The sequence below is a fragment of the Rousettus aegyptiacus genome, unplaced genomic scaffold (genome assembly GCF_014176215.1).
Source record: "Rousettus aegyptiacus isolate mRouAeg1 unplaced genomic scaffold, mRouAeg1.p scaffold_m13_p_7, whole genome shotgun sequence".
Lineage (NCBI taxonomy): Eukaryota > Metazoa > Chordata > Mammalia > Chiroptera > Pteropodidae > Rousettus > Rousettus aegyptiacus.
This window is the reverse complement of record NW_023416310.1, coordinates 13,656,169-13,673,150: the sequence shown is the minus strand read 5'-3', so window position 1 is coordinate 13,673,150 and position 16,982 is coordinate 13,656,169. Positions and strand designations below refer to the sequence as shown.

At 40.6% G+C, this 16,982-nt stretch overlaps 1 protein-coding gene across 16 annotated transcripts in view; it reads left to right on the top strand.

The window, feature by feature from the left end:
* The first annotated feature begins 1,331 nt into the window (after positions 1-1,331).
* The window catches only part of DTNB (dystrobrevin beta), a 178,459-nt gene continuing 162,808 nt past the window's right edge, over positions 1,332-16,982 (top strand). For 5 of the 16 annotated variants that reach the window (XM_016121733.2, XM_036223988.1, XM_016121726.2 and 2 more), the window contains exon 1: positions 1,350-1,518. The gene's annotated coding sequence lies outside the window, so the exon portion shown is untranslated. Of the gene's footprint in view, positions 1,528-16,982 lie in introns of all 16 variants that reach the window. The other 11 variants (XM_016121737.2, XM_016121736.2, XM_016121727.2 and 8 more) reach the window with 5 other exon arrangements.

The window sequence follows — 16,982 nt, the reverse complement described above, 5'->3', positions numbered from 1 at the left end:
ATGTCTCTTACCTGTATTGAGTAGCTTAACATATTCAAAACATAGTTAAGACTCTGCCTACAAGTGAAAAAGCCTTCCAAGCATGCAAAAACAGTTGCAAAGTTCCTGCGTGAAAGGTGATGCTTTTTTTTTTTTTTGAGGAACCTGTTCATTCTTATTTAACAAAGTTGATTACCAGCATTTTCATTACCACAGGAGTTTAAAAATAGGAAGATGGGAGGAGGAGGAGGAAGAGGATGTTCTAAAGGCAGGCAGGCAGGCAGGCAGGCAGACAGCAGCAGGAGGTGGCACGATCTGCCATACCATAAGGTGCCAAAAAGCAGTGAAAAACCAGATTCAGAGCCTACTGACTTTGGGGCTCTTCGTTTAGGGATTAAACATCCTTCACTCACACCAATAGTCCTTAAAGGACACTGCCGTTTTGAGCCTTAACTAATGCTGGGAAAAACGATTCTTTGAGCCACTAAAAAAAGAAGCTTAGCTGTTCCTGATTTGGAATTACCTCCTATGTTTCACACGGTTTGGAAAAGATTCTATCAAAAATGGATAATATTAAAACAAAAAGCTCATTGTGAGATGATACACCTCTGTTTCTTTGCCCGAGTCGTTTTTCTAGCCTTTGATGTTCTCCTAAGAAGTCTTTTTCTTCCTTCAAGGCTGGACACAAATGCCACCTCTTCCAGGAACCTCTTCGCCTGGCTCAAGCGCAAGTAATCTCTTCCTCTTCTGCTCTCCACAGCATCTGTCTGTGTCTTGGCTTTGCACCGGTCACCGGACAGGTTTGTTTACACGGCTGCTTTTCTACTAAGTTATGCGCTCTTCGAGACCAGGGACCGTAACCGTGACGGTGTACCCACACTGCACCTGGTACAGCGCTAGGCACGGAGTCAGCGCTCAGTAAACGCTTGCTGAGTTGAATTAATTTGGAAAAATCACTCAGGGCAGGATCTCCCGCTCGAGGCGCGGATGCATGATTCACGGGGTGGTTCTTTGCATTCTTTACCTTGGAGTCAAGCTGGGCGGAGCATCCAGCCGGCCCGGCAAAATACCTGCGGAGCTGAAACGCACCTCCGCCGGCCCGTGCGGCAGACGGCCACAGGGGTCAAGTTTCCCCCGCCCTCGGGGAAAGCGGCCGGCGAGCCGGGGGGGCGGGTCCCGCCGGGATGCGCGGGGCGGGGCTCCAGGGGAACCCGGCCGGCCTGCCCGCCCCCGCCCCGCGCGGCGGAAGCCCCGCCCCCAGCCGCGCGCCCGCGCCGGCGGCGCGTGCCCGCCGCAGCCTGGAGCCCTCGCGCCCTCGCGCCCTCGCGCCCTCGCGCCCTCGCGCCGGGGGCGGGCTCGCCGCGCGTGCCGGGCGGGGGAGCGGCGCGAGCCGGGCGCTGGGAACGCTCGCTGCGGGGGCGGCTTCGCGGCCTGAGCGGGCGCCGCTGCCGCCTCGGCCGCGGACGCCGGGCCGGAGCTGGCGGAGGAGAGGCTGCGGCCGCCGTAGACCTTCTCGACGCCCCCTGATCCTTACGGGAAGTGAGTAAGGTGGGGGTCCGCCGCCGGCTGCAGGGAAGGTGCGCGGTGCTGGAGCCTCGCGCCCGCGAGGAGCGGGAAGGAGTCCGCGCAGCGCCGGGTCCTCGGGAGCCTGCGCGGGGTGCAGGGCCGGGAGCGGCGGGGACAGCGCGCGGGGAGTCGGGGCCGCTGCACCGCGCTCCCGAAGAGGGAAGACGGCGCAGCATGCCCGGCCCTAGAGGGGCGAGCGAAGGGGATGGAGCGCAGCCCCGGGCAGGCGTCGCCGGGCTCTGAGCCCCGGGCCGGGGAAGGGTCTCTGGGGTCCCGAGCGCGCTCTGGCCGCCGGGCTTGGAGCCGGGGTGCGGGCGCCGGGCTGATGCTGCTGGAGCGTGGCTCGCTGGGAGGAGGCTCTGCGTTAGGTGCTGAAGGGGGCAAAGGAGGCAGGTCCTGGCAGAGGGCAGGTGAGGCAGGCAGGCAGGCCCTGGCAGAGGGAAGGGAGTTTTTTTCCAGATCACCCCCAGACACTCTTTCCCGAGGCGCGTAACAGTGAACCTGTGCACCGGTCACCCTTGATAGGAAGGTGTGCCGAGAGGATGGAGGATGCAGCTCTGCTTGCTGCTCAGTTCCTCCGCCAGGCCTTGGGATTAGGAAGCTCTTCCAGCATTCTTAGCAGACGTTTATTGATTAGCTACCGTGGATAGAGAACCGTGGTCAGCACTGAAGCCACAAAATAGTGTAAAACACAACCATGATTTGCTGTTTAGGCTCTGACAATTCGATTGTGAAAGTGTGCGTATAAAATTCAGAGCAGCATTGAATTTTGTCTCATACCTTATTCACTTTAGGTCTCTTTCATTTTTCCCCCAATTTTGGGAAATTGGCGCCATACATTGCTATGTTTTGGGGATAAAGCAGGAGAGTCAAAGACGCTTGTGGGAGAAACTGAAAGTTTTGAATCCTGTTTTGGGCAACATTTAAAGGCAGAGAAGGGGGAAAAATCGAAAAGAGCAAATAAGTTCCTTTCCTTTCCAACTAGAATTAGACTCCTTGACTGTTCACCATTCACTGCGAACTTCTCAGTGACAAGAGCAGTGCCTGACTCTTACAAGTCCTGCAAGAAATATTTTTTGCATGAATGAATGAACCAAACAAGGTTTCGCTGTGCTTTACATGGAGCAGTAGTAATCGCTCTGCCGTTAGGGATGACTGATGGACTTCCCCTGTTCCTAAAGTTCTTTTTTTTTTTCCATGTAAAGTAACCCAGGTTCTCAGGTCTGGGCGTTTAAAACAATGGCTAAGGTGATAGATAGAGTGACGGTTTCCTGTGACCATGCTGCCACTTTCATGTCTTCGTTGCATGTTGGTCATTGTTTCAGGTCGCCCCGTTCCCGTCCTTCTCTTTTCTATCACACGAGGAAGAAGAGTACTTTTGTCTAGAGAACATTCGTGTTTTATTTTATTTTATTTTTCCACTTTTAGCGTGTTTCTTGGATCGTGGGTCCATAGGAAGAGAACGTGTCTCTGCTCTTCTGCCAGAACTGGAATTCCGCCCATTCTTGGCCTTGGTTGGGTTTCTGGACTCTAGCTGCAGGCTGCCGTTTCAGCTCCCCGGGTTGCAGTGCCTGTTAGGTTACTTTGTCTGCCAAATTAAACCTTGACCTTTTATGAGTTCTGTGAGGATTTTTATCGTACATTAAGTGGCATTCCCTCCGAAGGGGATTAGGTAGTCCAAGCAGTGCTGGCAGGGTTTCGAGTGTCCACTGTAGGTGAGAGACAAAATTCCTGCTTAGTTAGAAAATTAGACTTAGAACCAATGGAATGCCAAGTTGCCCTCTATTTTGTCTTTACTGGAAGTCTCTCAGGACCTTTGTTTCCTTATGTAAAAAATAAGGGTAATAGTAATCCAAATTTGGAATCGTGTAGTAGCCTCGAGGAATGAAGTTCATTTCTCTTTAGTTGCGTGACCGTGTGTGCTTCCGAGTGCAACCAGCTGGCATGTACCAGTTCTCGTTTCTGGTCCTGTCATTTTGGATGCCTTGTTTCAGGTTCTCCCAATGATATTTTATTCATATATTTAACTTATATTTATTTTGAAATTAACTTTATCGGTGTATAGTTTACATATAATAAAATGGAGAGATGTCCGTGTGCATTTGGATGAGTTTTGAACATGCGTATACTTGGCAACCACTATCCCAGTCAGAACAATTCACATCACCCCGGAAGGTTCCCACACGCTGGTTTGATTTGTGATTACCCGAGCATCCAGGTTGTGGTGTCCAGTTGTGCAGGATGTACACTGCCCGGCTTTAGAGGGCGCCCTTCGCGGCAGAGCCCCTGAGAATGGCAGCTTCTGGGGTTGTGTCGTGCACAGTCACTGGCCCGGTACTGCACTCCGCACATGGCTCGTGAGTGCTCACTCTTATAAACCACTCAGTACAGACGGCATAAAAGCCCCGTTGGCCCACTCCCTTCTCCACTGAAACCGCAGTTGTCAGTTCGTTGTGATCCTTCCCAGCCTCTGTCTCTGCATTGTCACCTATGTACAGGTAATACAGACTTTCCTCCACCACCCCCCCACCCCCCACATTAATGCTCGATTCCGTACACATTGTTCTGCAACTCATTTTCTAACAGAATGTCTGAGATCTTTCCATGTTGAAACCTACAGATCTACCTGATTCTTCTTGGCTACGACCACACAGTTTCTTGTACAGTATATATTATACTGTAGTTTCAGACGTTGCTGCAGTGAATGAAAAGTAAGACTCTCTGGGTCAAAGGGGTGCACCTTTAAAATTTTAATCGATGGAGATTTAACCATGGTGCTCTTTGTGGATCTGGTTCATTTATTTTTAACTGCTGAGTGGTGTTCAGTTGTAGACTGAAGTGACTGTTATGTATCCTTCACTCAGTTGAGGGACAGTTAAGGTACTCTGGATACTAATTTTTCGATGGATGTATGTGTTGTAAATGCATCTTGCCATTCTGAGGCTTACATTTTCTCTTTGCTAACAGGGTCTTTGGTTGTATACAAGTTTTAAATTTTAATGTTACATTTATTTAAAAAACTTCCCTTAAAAAAGTGTGTGTGTGTGTGTGTGTGTGTGTGTGTATCTGGAAGTAAATATTCTCTACCTTAGGGTATGAATTATATATTTCTATATTTTCTTCTAAAATTAAAATGAGTTTCGCTTTCTGTATGGAATTTCTATATGGTATAATGAAGAGATTTATTTTTTTCGCCTCAATTTGGATAACCAGTTTTCAGTACTTTTTATTATCATTTTTTATTGTGGAAAAATATACATCAGTTTTACCTTTTTGCCATTTTTAAGTGTAGAGTTCTGTGGCATTAAGTACATTCACATTGTTGTGCAGCCGTCACCACCATCTGTCTCCAGAAAGTTCTTCATCTTCCCTAACTGAAGCTCTGTACCCATTAAACACTAACTCCCAGTTCTCTGCTCCCTTCAGCCCCTGGCAACCTCCATTCTACTTTCTGTCTCTATGAATTTGATGACTCTGGTACCTCACATAAGTGGAATCATACAAGATTCGTACTTTTGTGTCTGGCTTATTTCACTTAGCATAATATCTCCAGAATTCACCTATAATGTCACATTTGTTGATTTTCTTCCTTTTTATGGCTGAATACTATTCCATTGTAAGTATATAGCACATTTGTTTATTCATTCATTGGTAGACTCTTGGGTGGTTTCCACATTTTGGCTATTGTGAGTAATGCTGCTGTGAACATAGGTGTGCAAATACCTGTTCAAGTCCCTGCTTTCAATTCTTTTGTATATATACCCGGAAGTAGAACTGTTCATGATAATTTAAAAACTTATATACATAACTGAATATGATCAAAATGTGTAGATAGTACAAAAGAGCTCATATATACCCCCCTTTCTCATGTGCAGTTTCCTGTACATCTTGTATTAGTGCTGTACCTTTATTAAAACTGATGAATCAATATCGATACATTGTTATTAGCTTAAGGTCATGGTTTGTATTAGGCTTCCTCTTTGTGTCACACAGCTCTGTGGGTTTTGACAAATGTATAATGTCATGCATCATTGTCATTACATGACATTTCATGTAATGTCATTGCAGTATCGTACGGTATAATTTAATTGCTTTAAAAATCCTGTGTTCCACCTGTTCGTTCTTGCCTCCCTCCTCCTGAGTTCCTGGTAACCACTGTTCATTTTACTGTGTCTGTAGTTTTGCCTTTTCTAGAATGTCATATAGTTGCAATCATACAATATTGTGTCCTTTCAGACTCGTCTTTGTCACTTAGGCACTATACATTTAAAGTTTCTCTGTGTGTTTTTTCCTGGCTTGATAGCTCATTTCTTTTTTTCACTGAATAATATTCCATTGTATGAAAGTACCACAGTTTGTTTATCCATCCACCTATGAAGGACATCTTGGTTATTTCCAATTTTTGGTAATTATGAATAAAGCTTCTGTAAATATTCATGTGCAGATTTTTGTATGGACATAAGTTTTCAGCTCTTTTGTGTAAATACCTAGGAGCATGATTGCTAGATGGTATGGTTAGAATATGTTTTGCCTTGTGACAAACTGCCTATCTTCCAAAGTGGCTGTACAGTTTTGCATTCCCAATAATTAAAAAAAAAATTATATTCTAGCACCCTAAATGTACTTACAAAAATAAGTCTTTGTCAAGCTATTCTGTAAAATTCGTCTGGAGTGAATTCATATTCTCACTTTTGCTTTTGTTGGTCATCTTTCCTAGCATTATATTTTTATATGTTTTGAGGTATAGACTTACAGATTCGTTTGAGTGTGAAAGCTTTTGGCTTGTTTTTTCTTATCTCTGTGCTTGCACTTCTCTGGTTGGTGATGTTTCCGGTCCTTTCATTGACTTACTGGACTCTAATCAAGAATACGATATGATAATGGTGGGTCAGGGGTCCTGCTCTTTGAGATAATTGGGGCTATTTTAGATCTGCTCACAGAGTAAGTGAATGTCTTGGTTCAATTCCTTTCATGAGTCTGTGTTTTTCCCCCTTTTAAAGCTCAGAGCATTGTATAAACCTTAGTTCTATGCGGAGACTGGCAGAAGTATTTTTTAGCTTCCGTTCAGCTCCAGCCTCATCCTTGGCTTTAAGCAGTGAGTCTGGCTGGGAGGTCTCCTGTTTCTCCAGGTCCTTTACTCTCTGTCACCATTGCCCCACGGGAAATATACAGCTGCTTCTGGACTCGGTAGCTTCAGTCCTGCTCACAGTTTTGTGTATCTGGTTCTGTTTCTGGTCCATATGGAGGTTCATCTTGTTTTGAACCTAAGTCGTTTTTAAAGTACATTTAAAAATTTTTTTTTATTATTGTTTATTTGAAGTGGAGGGGATGCATCAAAGTGTCTACTTACTGAGCTGCTTTGATTAGAAGACTTAACTGGCCAGGCTTCTTTCTAAACTTTATACTACTTATTTTGTTTTCTTTGTTAGTGTGACGCCTAGACCCTCCAGTACAGAAGTCAATAGCGGTGATGATAATGGGCACTTTTATCTTTTTCCTGAATGGGAATGCTTCCAGCGTTTCCCTATGAGATATCATATACTTCCGGTAGATGTCTTTTGTCAACTTGAGGAAGTTTTCTTCTCTTCTTGGTTTGTGTTTTTATTGGGTGTTGAATTTTATCAAGGGCTTTCATTGAAACTACCATCATTTTTTCTTTAATATGTTATGAGGACAGATCTTTCTGAGTTGCAGATAATGGAGAGGAATATATATTATTTATGATTTACTTGTTAATGCATTCTTAACAAAAAAGGAACCTTTAAAGAAAGCACATTTTAATCTTAAATGTTTGCATATTAACAACATTATGTAGACAGTCAAACAGGAAATATTCTTTTTTTTTTTTTTTTTTGGTGCTGAAACCCAAGAACGAACCAAAATATTCTTGTAACTAAGCTTCACTATAATGAAATACTACTCAGTAAAAAAAAAAAAAAAAAAAAAAAAATTGTTTTTTGGTACTTCTGAGACTCTACAAGGACTTTTTCAGCCTCTAACCATTTAAGTTTATTCCTGGCTTCTTTTTCTAGTCTCTTAACTCCCTCCTTTAAAATTTTCTTTCTCCCTGCTCTGTCTCCACTTGCCAGAGAGAGACTGTCTTGTGCAAACAATAATGACTCTTATTTATTTTGAGGCTACTATGTATCAAGGGGTTTTCATAGATAATGCCTGCTCTTTAATCTGTACAATTCTGGAAGCCAGGTATGGTATTGCATTTTATGGGTGAGGAAATTGAGCTCAGAGAAGTTAACACTTGTTTGGGGCCACACAGCAGGGGTAGTCTGCCAACCCAGCTTGGATTTCAAAACCTACCTTCTTCCTACATGCTGTCTCTAAACCAGACTTTTATAGTCCAAGGTCAACTTGGGTTCTGTCCTTTTGCTTACCCACGTGATTCCTGAGCATGGTGATATGACCATTTTGTGTCCCCAGTGTGACTTCCTTTAGAGAGTTTTTCTTCAGACAAGTACTTCATTGCTTTTTTACCATTGGTATTTTACTTCTTCCTATGAGATTTCTTTTAGTGACTAAACCTTTCTTAACTGCACAAAAATAAGAATAAGTAGTGTCATGGTTAATATGTGGGTTCTGGAATGAACTATTTTGGTTGGACCTTGATTTTATTTTTCTTTAACTCTTTAAACCTTATGAAATATTAGCCCTCAAAGAAGTATAGAGAATAAAATAGTGAGTACCTGCGTACACACCACTTAAACTAAGAAGCAAAGCTCCTTTTAAAGATGTAACTCCTTCCCAACTGTGTGCTCCTTGGAAGCAGTTCCCTTTCAAGGGACCCACACTGTTCTGAATTTGATACTTTTCATTCCTGCACATGTTTTCATACTGATGAATGTCCGTAGTCCTAAAATGTATAATTTCGTTTTACATTTTAAAAAACTTTATATTAAAAGTATTAATGATATCTTTTTTTGCAACTTCTCTCAGGATTCTGAGGCTCATATATGCAGCTCCCGTGCATTCATTTTCTTGGCTAAATAGGATTCTGTCATTTGACTCCATCACAATTTACTTTTGTTTTCCTGAGGATTGGCAATTACTTTATTGTTTTTGTTTTTTGTTTTTCCTGTTATAATGCTGCTCTGAATATTCCTGTCACATTTCCTTGTGCACACATGCATGTCTTTTAGAGTATGTACCTAGGAGAAATCACTGGCTTGTGTGCTGTGCACATCTTCAACCTTAGTGAACGTTGCTAAATTCCTCTCTGAAGTGGTTTCGCCAGTTCACGTTCACGGTCACACCAGCGGTGCGTGGTTTCTGTCCTTTCCCCGCCTTCGCAGTCCTTGGTGTTGTTGGGCTTTATCGTTTTTGCAGATCTGCTCCATCTTTGGTGTACTCTTATTTTGGTTTTCAATATATGTTTTTTGATTACTAGCGAGTGCGAACATGGATCCTTACTTATATTGGCTCTTTTGGTTCCCACTTCTGTGATTTGCTTATTTTCATCATTTATTTGTTTTTCTCTTATATTGTCTTTTTCATATCTATTTATAATTTTTACTAAATGCTAATATTTCACTTAAGTGACTTCAAATATCTTCTAGTTTGTGGCTTGTCTTTTAAGACTTTTTTTTTAATAGAAAATAGGATCTTTTGATACACCATATTTTTTAATTTGTTGTTTTAATTTATTGTTTATGAAATATTCCCAACAGACCACAGACACAGAAAAATTATCTTAGTCTTCACGTATAGAAAAGTGGTGCACAGTGTATCAGGAGTTAGGGCTTCTGGGTTCCTGTTTTCGTTTCTTTATTGTGAAGTACAGCTGCATGTTGGGACAAGATGTTTCATTTATTTGGAGGTGCAAAATATGGGATCTGGGTTAGGTTATCTCTAAGCTCTCACATCCTGATTCTCTGTGGCTTTGCTTTGGTTTTTGTAGTGCATCATCACTATCAATGTGTTAACTGAAATTAAAGATATGAGAACTCAGAAGAGAAATTGTTAACATCTAGGACTTAGATGTGAAGGCTGCACACTGCTGTTGGGGTCAAAGAGAAAGACAAATAATTTTATATAAGTTAGAACACATTTAATGGGTCTTATTTTCTTTTCATTAATTCCAAAATCATTTGAAAAAGTAATTCTCATATATCCTTCTAAAAAAATTCTAAGGACAGGTGTAAGTGTAGAAATAACTAACAAGGACACTTTTTCTGAAATAGAACTGTGGAAACTAGAGCGTTGTGTGTTATTTCAAGAGTGTACCTTTTTCTGTATTGTTCAGCTGCTTTTAATATTTCCTTATTGTTTAGTATCTTTGCTTAGAACTAAAACTTCCTTTTATGAACTAAGCAGTCTGTGGTAGGTTTTAGGAAAAATGATGAGGTTTATGTTTAGTAGACTAGAGGCACCTGTTTCTCTTTTTGTGAGTCACCGTCCCCTTATTTTCTTATATTCTATTCTGAGATTCCTTGGGCACGTTGCATTTCCACATCTATCTATCTATCTATCTATCTATCTATCTATCTATCTATCTATCTGTTTTTACCTCCTTTCACTTTTCTCTATTCCAGATTTCAGATGTTGCAAATATTTAACTCTTCTTCCAAGTCTGTGTTTTTATACTTTTAAATAAATCAGAAGAGCTGTAAATTAAAAAGGCTTGCCTGTGGAATTCTGGCGTAGGCATCATCCAATAGGATAGTTACATAGTAACACCAATAATAACAATAAATAACATTTATTAGGCTCTTATTTTGTGCCAGGCTTGTGCTGAATGTTTTATACAATTTACTTAATTGTTCTCACAGTGCTATGAGGTATTAGTTGCCATTCAGAACTCTGTTCATAATGGAGTGCAGTTATTGAGTGTTTTTTTTTTTTTTTATTTGAACCTAGAGAACTTTGTCAGATCTGTAAGGTAGAAAATCTCTAGGGTTTACATTTACTTTCCGTGGCCTTTCCGCACCCCCCACCCCCTAATCTGAAAGAGAAGAGAAGAAGTATTAGAGGAAGGACAGTTGAGAATTTTCCTGAAGTAAGCAAAGAAGTTAGCTTTCTTTCAGGGAAGTTAGAGTAGTCATAGTTTAGTACTTCTTAGTGGCAATCTCTGTCTTCTCTGAATTCTTCATTAACTGGGCATTCAGAGAAAAGTTGGCAGGGATTTTACTGAGAGACAATGAACTCGCACAAGAAGCTTCGATACCTGGATGTTTTGCAGTAACTGAGAGCTGGAAGGATGAAGACATTAACACAAACATTCAAGGGGAACAAAGGATATTTAACGCCTAGATACAGGACAAACATTCTGGAAACCTTTCTAGAGCCCGTTTTCTTTCCTTTAGTCTTCCTCCTGGGAGTTCCTTACCTTCTACCTGAAGGCGACGTCCAGCTCCAGATCACACTGCTTCCCAGATGGGACCAGCAAGGGTCTAGGCATTTTGTTGCTCCAGCCTCCAGACCCTGTTAACTGTGAATTGGTTCTGATCCACCACCGCAGTCTGGGGACCTGTATTCTTTCCTCACTCCTGGAGTACTGGCGTTTGCCCTGAGGGGGGTGGTGTGGTGCAGTGGGTAAGAGTGGGCTTCAGGGTCAAATTGGTTGCCTCAGTCCCCTGATGACTAGGTTTGTGACCTTAGGCCAGGTTAACTAACCACTTAGGCTCTAAATGTCCTCATCTAATTTTACCATCCATATTCCTCATTTGCTCAAGCCTAGCACAGTTCCATCTTCTCATTCTAGTTTTTTGTTTGTTTGTTTGTTTTAAGGGCAGCGGTTTCCAAAGTGGTCAGCATGCAGAATGATCCTCTGGACAGTGTATAACAAGGAGATATGGGCAATTAACTTTTACTATTGTTTAATCCTTAGGTTGACACTTTACTCCAACTGTATGTCTGACGATACCCATCAGGTATGGTAAGCGCAGTAACGGGGACACCTACCTCACCCTGCAGGGGCCAGTAACGTGAGCCTCCTTATTTGTCTGCTTGCATTCTTTTCAGATATATTAAAGTTCACCTCTGCCTGGTGTAGTGGTCTGTCTATTAGATTCTATTATCTGATTTGACTGAAACGAACTTCTCTAAATAGACAAAGGACTTAAAAAGATTCCTGCAAAGAAACTGCAGACTGAAGTTTCAGATTCAACTGAAGATGGAAGTAATGATAATGCCAGGACACGTGAACAGGAAAAAAAAAAGCAGAGCTGACACTTCTATTTATATTATGAGCTTGTGGTCTTGTTAAATGCAAAGTACAAAACAGCAATGATCTAAGCAGATTGAAGGGGATCAGTAAAAAAACAACAACAACAAAAAAAACCCCTTAAAATTGTTATAAAAGTATTATTTAATATATGGATTTACATACACCATTGAGTATACTGTGCCTTCCAGGGGTCCCCAACCCCCGAGCCATGGACCGGTACCACAGTCTGTGGCCTGTTTGGAACTGGGCCGCTCAGCAGGAGGTGTGCAGCAGGCCAGCAAGTGAAGCTTCATCTGTATTTGCAGCCGCTCCCCAGAGCTAGCATCCCTGCCTCAGCCCCACCTCAGATCATCAGGCTTTAGATTCTCTTAGGAGCACCGGTCCCTGATGCCAAAAAGGTTGAGGACTGCTGCCTTAAGATATATATATATATATGTATAATTTATATATATTATTATATATATTACATATATTATATATAATATATATATATATTTTGCCTTAAGATATTTGATAATGATAGTGTGAGGCTAAAATTTTTAGTTGAGATATTTTAAAACTAAGCATTCAGAATATGAAGGCAAACTTACTGAGCTTTTCCAGTGATGATTATAGTCATGTACTAATTAATCTAGCACCTTAAAATTTTAACTTATTTAGACATTTTTAGAAGTTTTATGAGGATTTCTTTAGGAGTAAAAAACAAGAAGTCACGAACCTTCGTTCTTACAGTTTTGGTAAAAGAGGCTGAAATAATATATAGATAGATTAATTAATTTAGTTTGGTAATAAACAAAAATGCATCCTTTGTTAGCAAATGTTTTGGGGATACTCATAGAAGACATTGTCAAAGATTTGAAGTAGTAAATATTGTACCAAATTATGGAAGTCGTGAGAGTTTCTGTGCATTCGGATAAAAGTACAGAGCTTGTGATATTTGGTATACTCCATTTTATTAATAAAATTATATAGAGACCTGCTTTTCTCCCTGCCCACCTCCAAACCATTATAGAAAAGATTTGTCAGAAAATATATTCAAAGTAAATGACTTAAAATTTTATTACGATATTGGATATAGAATAACATAAAGAATGATACATTATATCCAGAGCCCAGCCTATTAAACAAAACGTAGCTAATAGAGTTGGTATCCCTCTGTAGTCACATTATTCTGCCTCCATCTCCAGAGATACCACATTTCCGTTTTGGTAATGCATGTTTCATAGGCAGTTGGAAAGAATTTGTATTTTGTCATTATTGGGTTACTGTTCCATAAATATCAATTAGATCTAATTGGCTGATGGCGTTCAGTCCTTCCACGTCGGTCGTGACTTTCTACTTGTCTCGGTTATAGAGAAGTGTTGTCTCCATGTATAAGTGTGGGTTTGTCTATTTCTCCTTTCAGTTCTATCAATTTTTGCCGAGTGTATTTTGAGGCACTATTGTTAGGTATGTAGACATTTAGAGTCGTTAATATCTTCTTAAGGAATTTGGTATGTTAGACGCCCAGCAATATAGTTTTATAAGTATGAATGCTTTTTAAATCAGTTAAGAAAACATAGAGGAATATGTAATTGTACGTCTTTAAAAAAACTTTTAAGAACAGTTTAAGATTTACCAAAAAATTGAACAATAATAACATCCCATACCTTATTCTGTCAACCATTAACATCTTAGGTTAGCATGGTACATTTGTTACAATTAGTGAACCAGTGATACATTGTTACTAATTAAAATCTATACTTTATTCAGATTATTTTAGTGTTTACCTAATGGTCTTTTCCTGTTCCAGAATCCCATCCAGAATACCACATTACCTGTAGTTGTTATGTCTCCTTAAATGTCTCTTGGCTTTGTCAGCTTCTCAGACTTTTCTGATCAAGTTTTTGACAAATTTGGGAGTTTCGAGGAGTACTGGGAAGGTATTTTGAGGATTATTTCTCAATTGCGATTTGCCTGATGTTTTTCTCATGATTAAGCTGGGTTTATGGGTTTTTGGGAGGAAGACCACAGAGAGAAAATGCAATTTCATCACATCATGTCAAGGGTAAACGCTATCAACATGATATATCACTGCTGATGTTGCGTTTGCATTGGCTGAGGTAGTGTTTATCAGATTTCTCCACCGTCAAGGTATTTTCCCCTCCCCCTCTTCCCTACTGTTGTTTTTGTAAGGAAGTTGCTGTGTGCAGCCCATACTTAAGGAGTGGGAGTTATGCTTCACTTTCTTCAGGGCTGAGGATCTACGTAAGGTATTTGGAATTCTTCTCTACAGGATGTTTGTCTATGCTCCTTCATTTATTCATTCATTTTCATCAGTATCAACTAATGGATATTTAATACTACTGAATTTCGTTGCTGACATTTTTTCTCTTTGGCCATTGGAAGCTCTTTTCAGTTGGCTTCTGTGTCCCTTTGATATACCCCAATCACACGGTTTTTTTCTCCCAAAACTTTTTTACTTTCTATACTACAAGATACTCCCAGGCTTATCTTACATATTTTCTGTCCCAGTCATTTCTCTAAGGAGGTTCCTTTTATTGGAGTATGGGATTATAAACCAGAATTTGGGCCCTAGATGTGCTCATTGCTATTGGGGATGTTGTTTTTGCGCTCTCTCAGTTGACAGAGCAAGGACACGTGTGTGTATTAATCCTCGCATATACATATATATGTATAATTACTTTCATATGTAAGTATGTGTGTTTATATTAAGCTAAACTTGATCGTATACTGATGTCTTCAGTTGTAATCCATTACCATGTGGATCATTCTAGCTTCTCACCTTGCTTATCTGTAACCTCACACTCCACCATCTGCCGTCCATTTACTTAATTGTTCAAGTCCAGGACGCATGCATAGCAGTATTAGACTTATAAGTTACAGGCTGTGGGAGAGTATAGTACTGATTTATTTTTCGTTTTGCCTTTAGTCTTCAGACACCATTTGTTTCCAAAGTTATTTAGGTCGCTACTTGTTCCCCCATTCTCTTAAGTGAGGTCGTTTCACACATTCGTAATACAGTCAGATTGCTTTGTTACACTCCGCAGTGCAGTTTTTGGATCCTCTGATGTCCCAAAGGATTTTCTTTACAATTTACATACATTAAGGTTCACTCTGCGCTGTGAACCTTTTTCAGTTTCGACAGAGGCGTAGCGGTACGTGCCGCCTTTACGGCATCATGCGGAAATTTCACCGTCTAGAGGTGCCCTGTTCTTCACAAGTTCACCCTTCTTCCCTTCCCCCCTCAAACCTCTGGCAACCTCTGATTATTTTACCATTTCTTTAGTTTCGTTTTTTCTAGAAGGTCATAAAATTGGAATCATCCAGTATGTAGCCTTTTCAGACTGGCTTTTTTTTTTTTTTCTCACTAAGCAATATGCATTTAAGCATCTGCCATGTCTTTTTAATGGCTCGATAGCTCATTTATTATTGCCGAACAATATCCCATTTATGAAAGTACCATGGTTTGTTGATCCAGTCACCTATTGAAAGGCATCGTGGTTGCTTCCACCATTTGGCTACTGTGAATAAAGCTGCTATAGACATTTGGGCACCGGTTTTGTGTGAATATAAGTTTCCAACGCAGTTGCGTTGGAGTTCAGCCATTCTGATAGGCATATAGTGATATCTCATTGTTGTTTTAATATGTAATTTTGTAATGGCAAATGATGTTGAACATCTTTTCATATGCTTATATACCACCTATGTATTTTCTTTGGCGAAGTATCTGTTCAGACCTTTGGATCATTTTTTAAGTGGGCTGTTTCCTTTATGTTGAATTTTAAGAATTCTTTTTATAATTTGGATACAAGTCCTTCATCAGATATGTGTTTTGAAACCTTTCACTCTGGAGCTTGTCTTTTCTTCTTTTAACAGTGTCTTTTGCAGAGCGGTTAATTTTGATAAGATCCAACTCATCAAATTTTATCCCCTTTCATAGATTGTGCTTTTGGTGTTGTATCTGAAAACTTATTCACTCAGTTTGGCTTTGAGCTTGTGACATTAAACAGTCTCTCCTAGGAACTTCCAGCTTCAACTATTTTATTTGGAAGATAATTTGGCTTACGTTCTCTTAGCTAGGACTTTGGTTTTCTTTACATTTTGTAGACTAAGGCTGTGCTCTGGTTCTTTTTTTTTTTTTTTAATTTTCCTCTAAAGATGTTTACTGTTTCATTGTTCATAGTAGTAGGTAATCAGAAATAATTGCCAATAATCAAGGATTGGATGAATAATTGTGATAAAATTCCATTCTGCCTTTCAAAATTATGTTTCAAAGGATTCTCAGTAACATGGGAAGGTGTTCAAATCTATTGTTAAGTTTTTCCCCAGCTTTATTGAGGAACAATTGACAAAATTGTGTATATTTAAAGTGTACAACGTGATGATTTGATATACATTGTGAAATGGTTACTACAATTAAGTTACTTAACACATATGTCACCTCACATAGTTACTGTGTGTGTGTGTGTGTGTGTGTGTGTGTGTGTGTGTGTTTGTGGTGAGAATGTTTAAGATCTACTCTATTAGCAAATTTCAGGTATATAATACACTGTTATCAACTAGAGTCACCATGCTGGACATTCAGTCTCCATCTTACAACTAAAAGCTTGTAACCTTTGACCAACATCTCTCCATTTCCCTCGCCCCTGGCAATCACCATTATACACCACTTCTATGATGAATTTGACTTTTTTTTTTTTGTATTATTAGATTGCATATATGAGTGGATTCATACAATATTTGTCTTTTCTCCATCTGGCTTATTTCCCTTTGCGTTCTGACTTTTTAAATGGAGTGGAATGAAGCTTCTGCAGGGTGGTTAGGATCCACTGAAGATCGCACGTGTTTGGATGAATACTCCCAACGGATTTCTGTGCACGTCCACAGGATGAACGACAGGAAGAAGGGGGCACAGAGTCCTGAGATCACGGTGTCATAGAATTTTTTTTTGTGTGCATTCATGTGGACAAAGATTTTGGCAGTCGAAATGGGAAAAAAGGGTGGATATGAGAGCGATTATGAGGAAGGAAACGGCGGCAGGGTTTTAAATTAAGAGTTAGTATGTGAAGGGAATAGTAGGAGGTTTATGATATGAGGCTAAGAAAAGGCAAAGTGCCAAGAGTCCAAGCAGAAGGAAGCAGGGAGCGTACTTGCGTTCACGGCAGTGTTACTCTTTAAGGTTATGTCAGGAAGACAAGGACATGTAATCGGGGATAGCAGTAGGATTAGACCTTCGCTGAGTGGAAATGTTAAAATC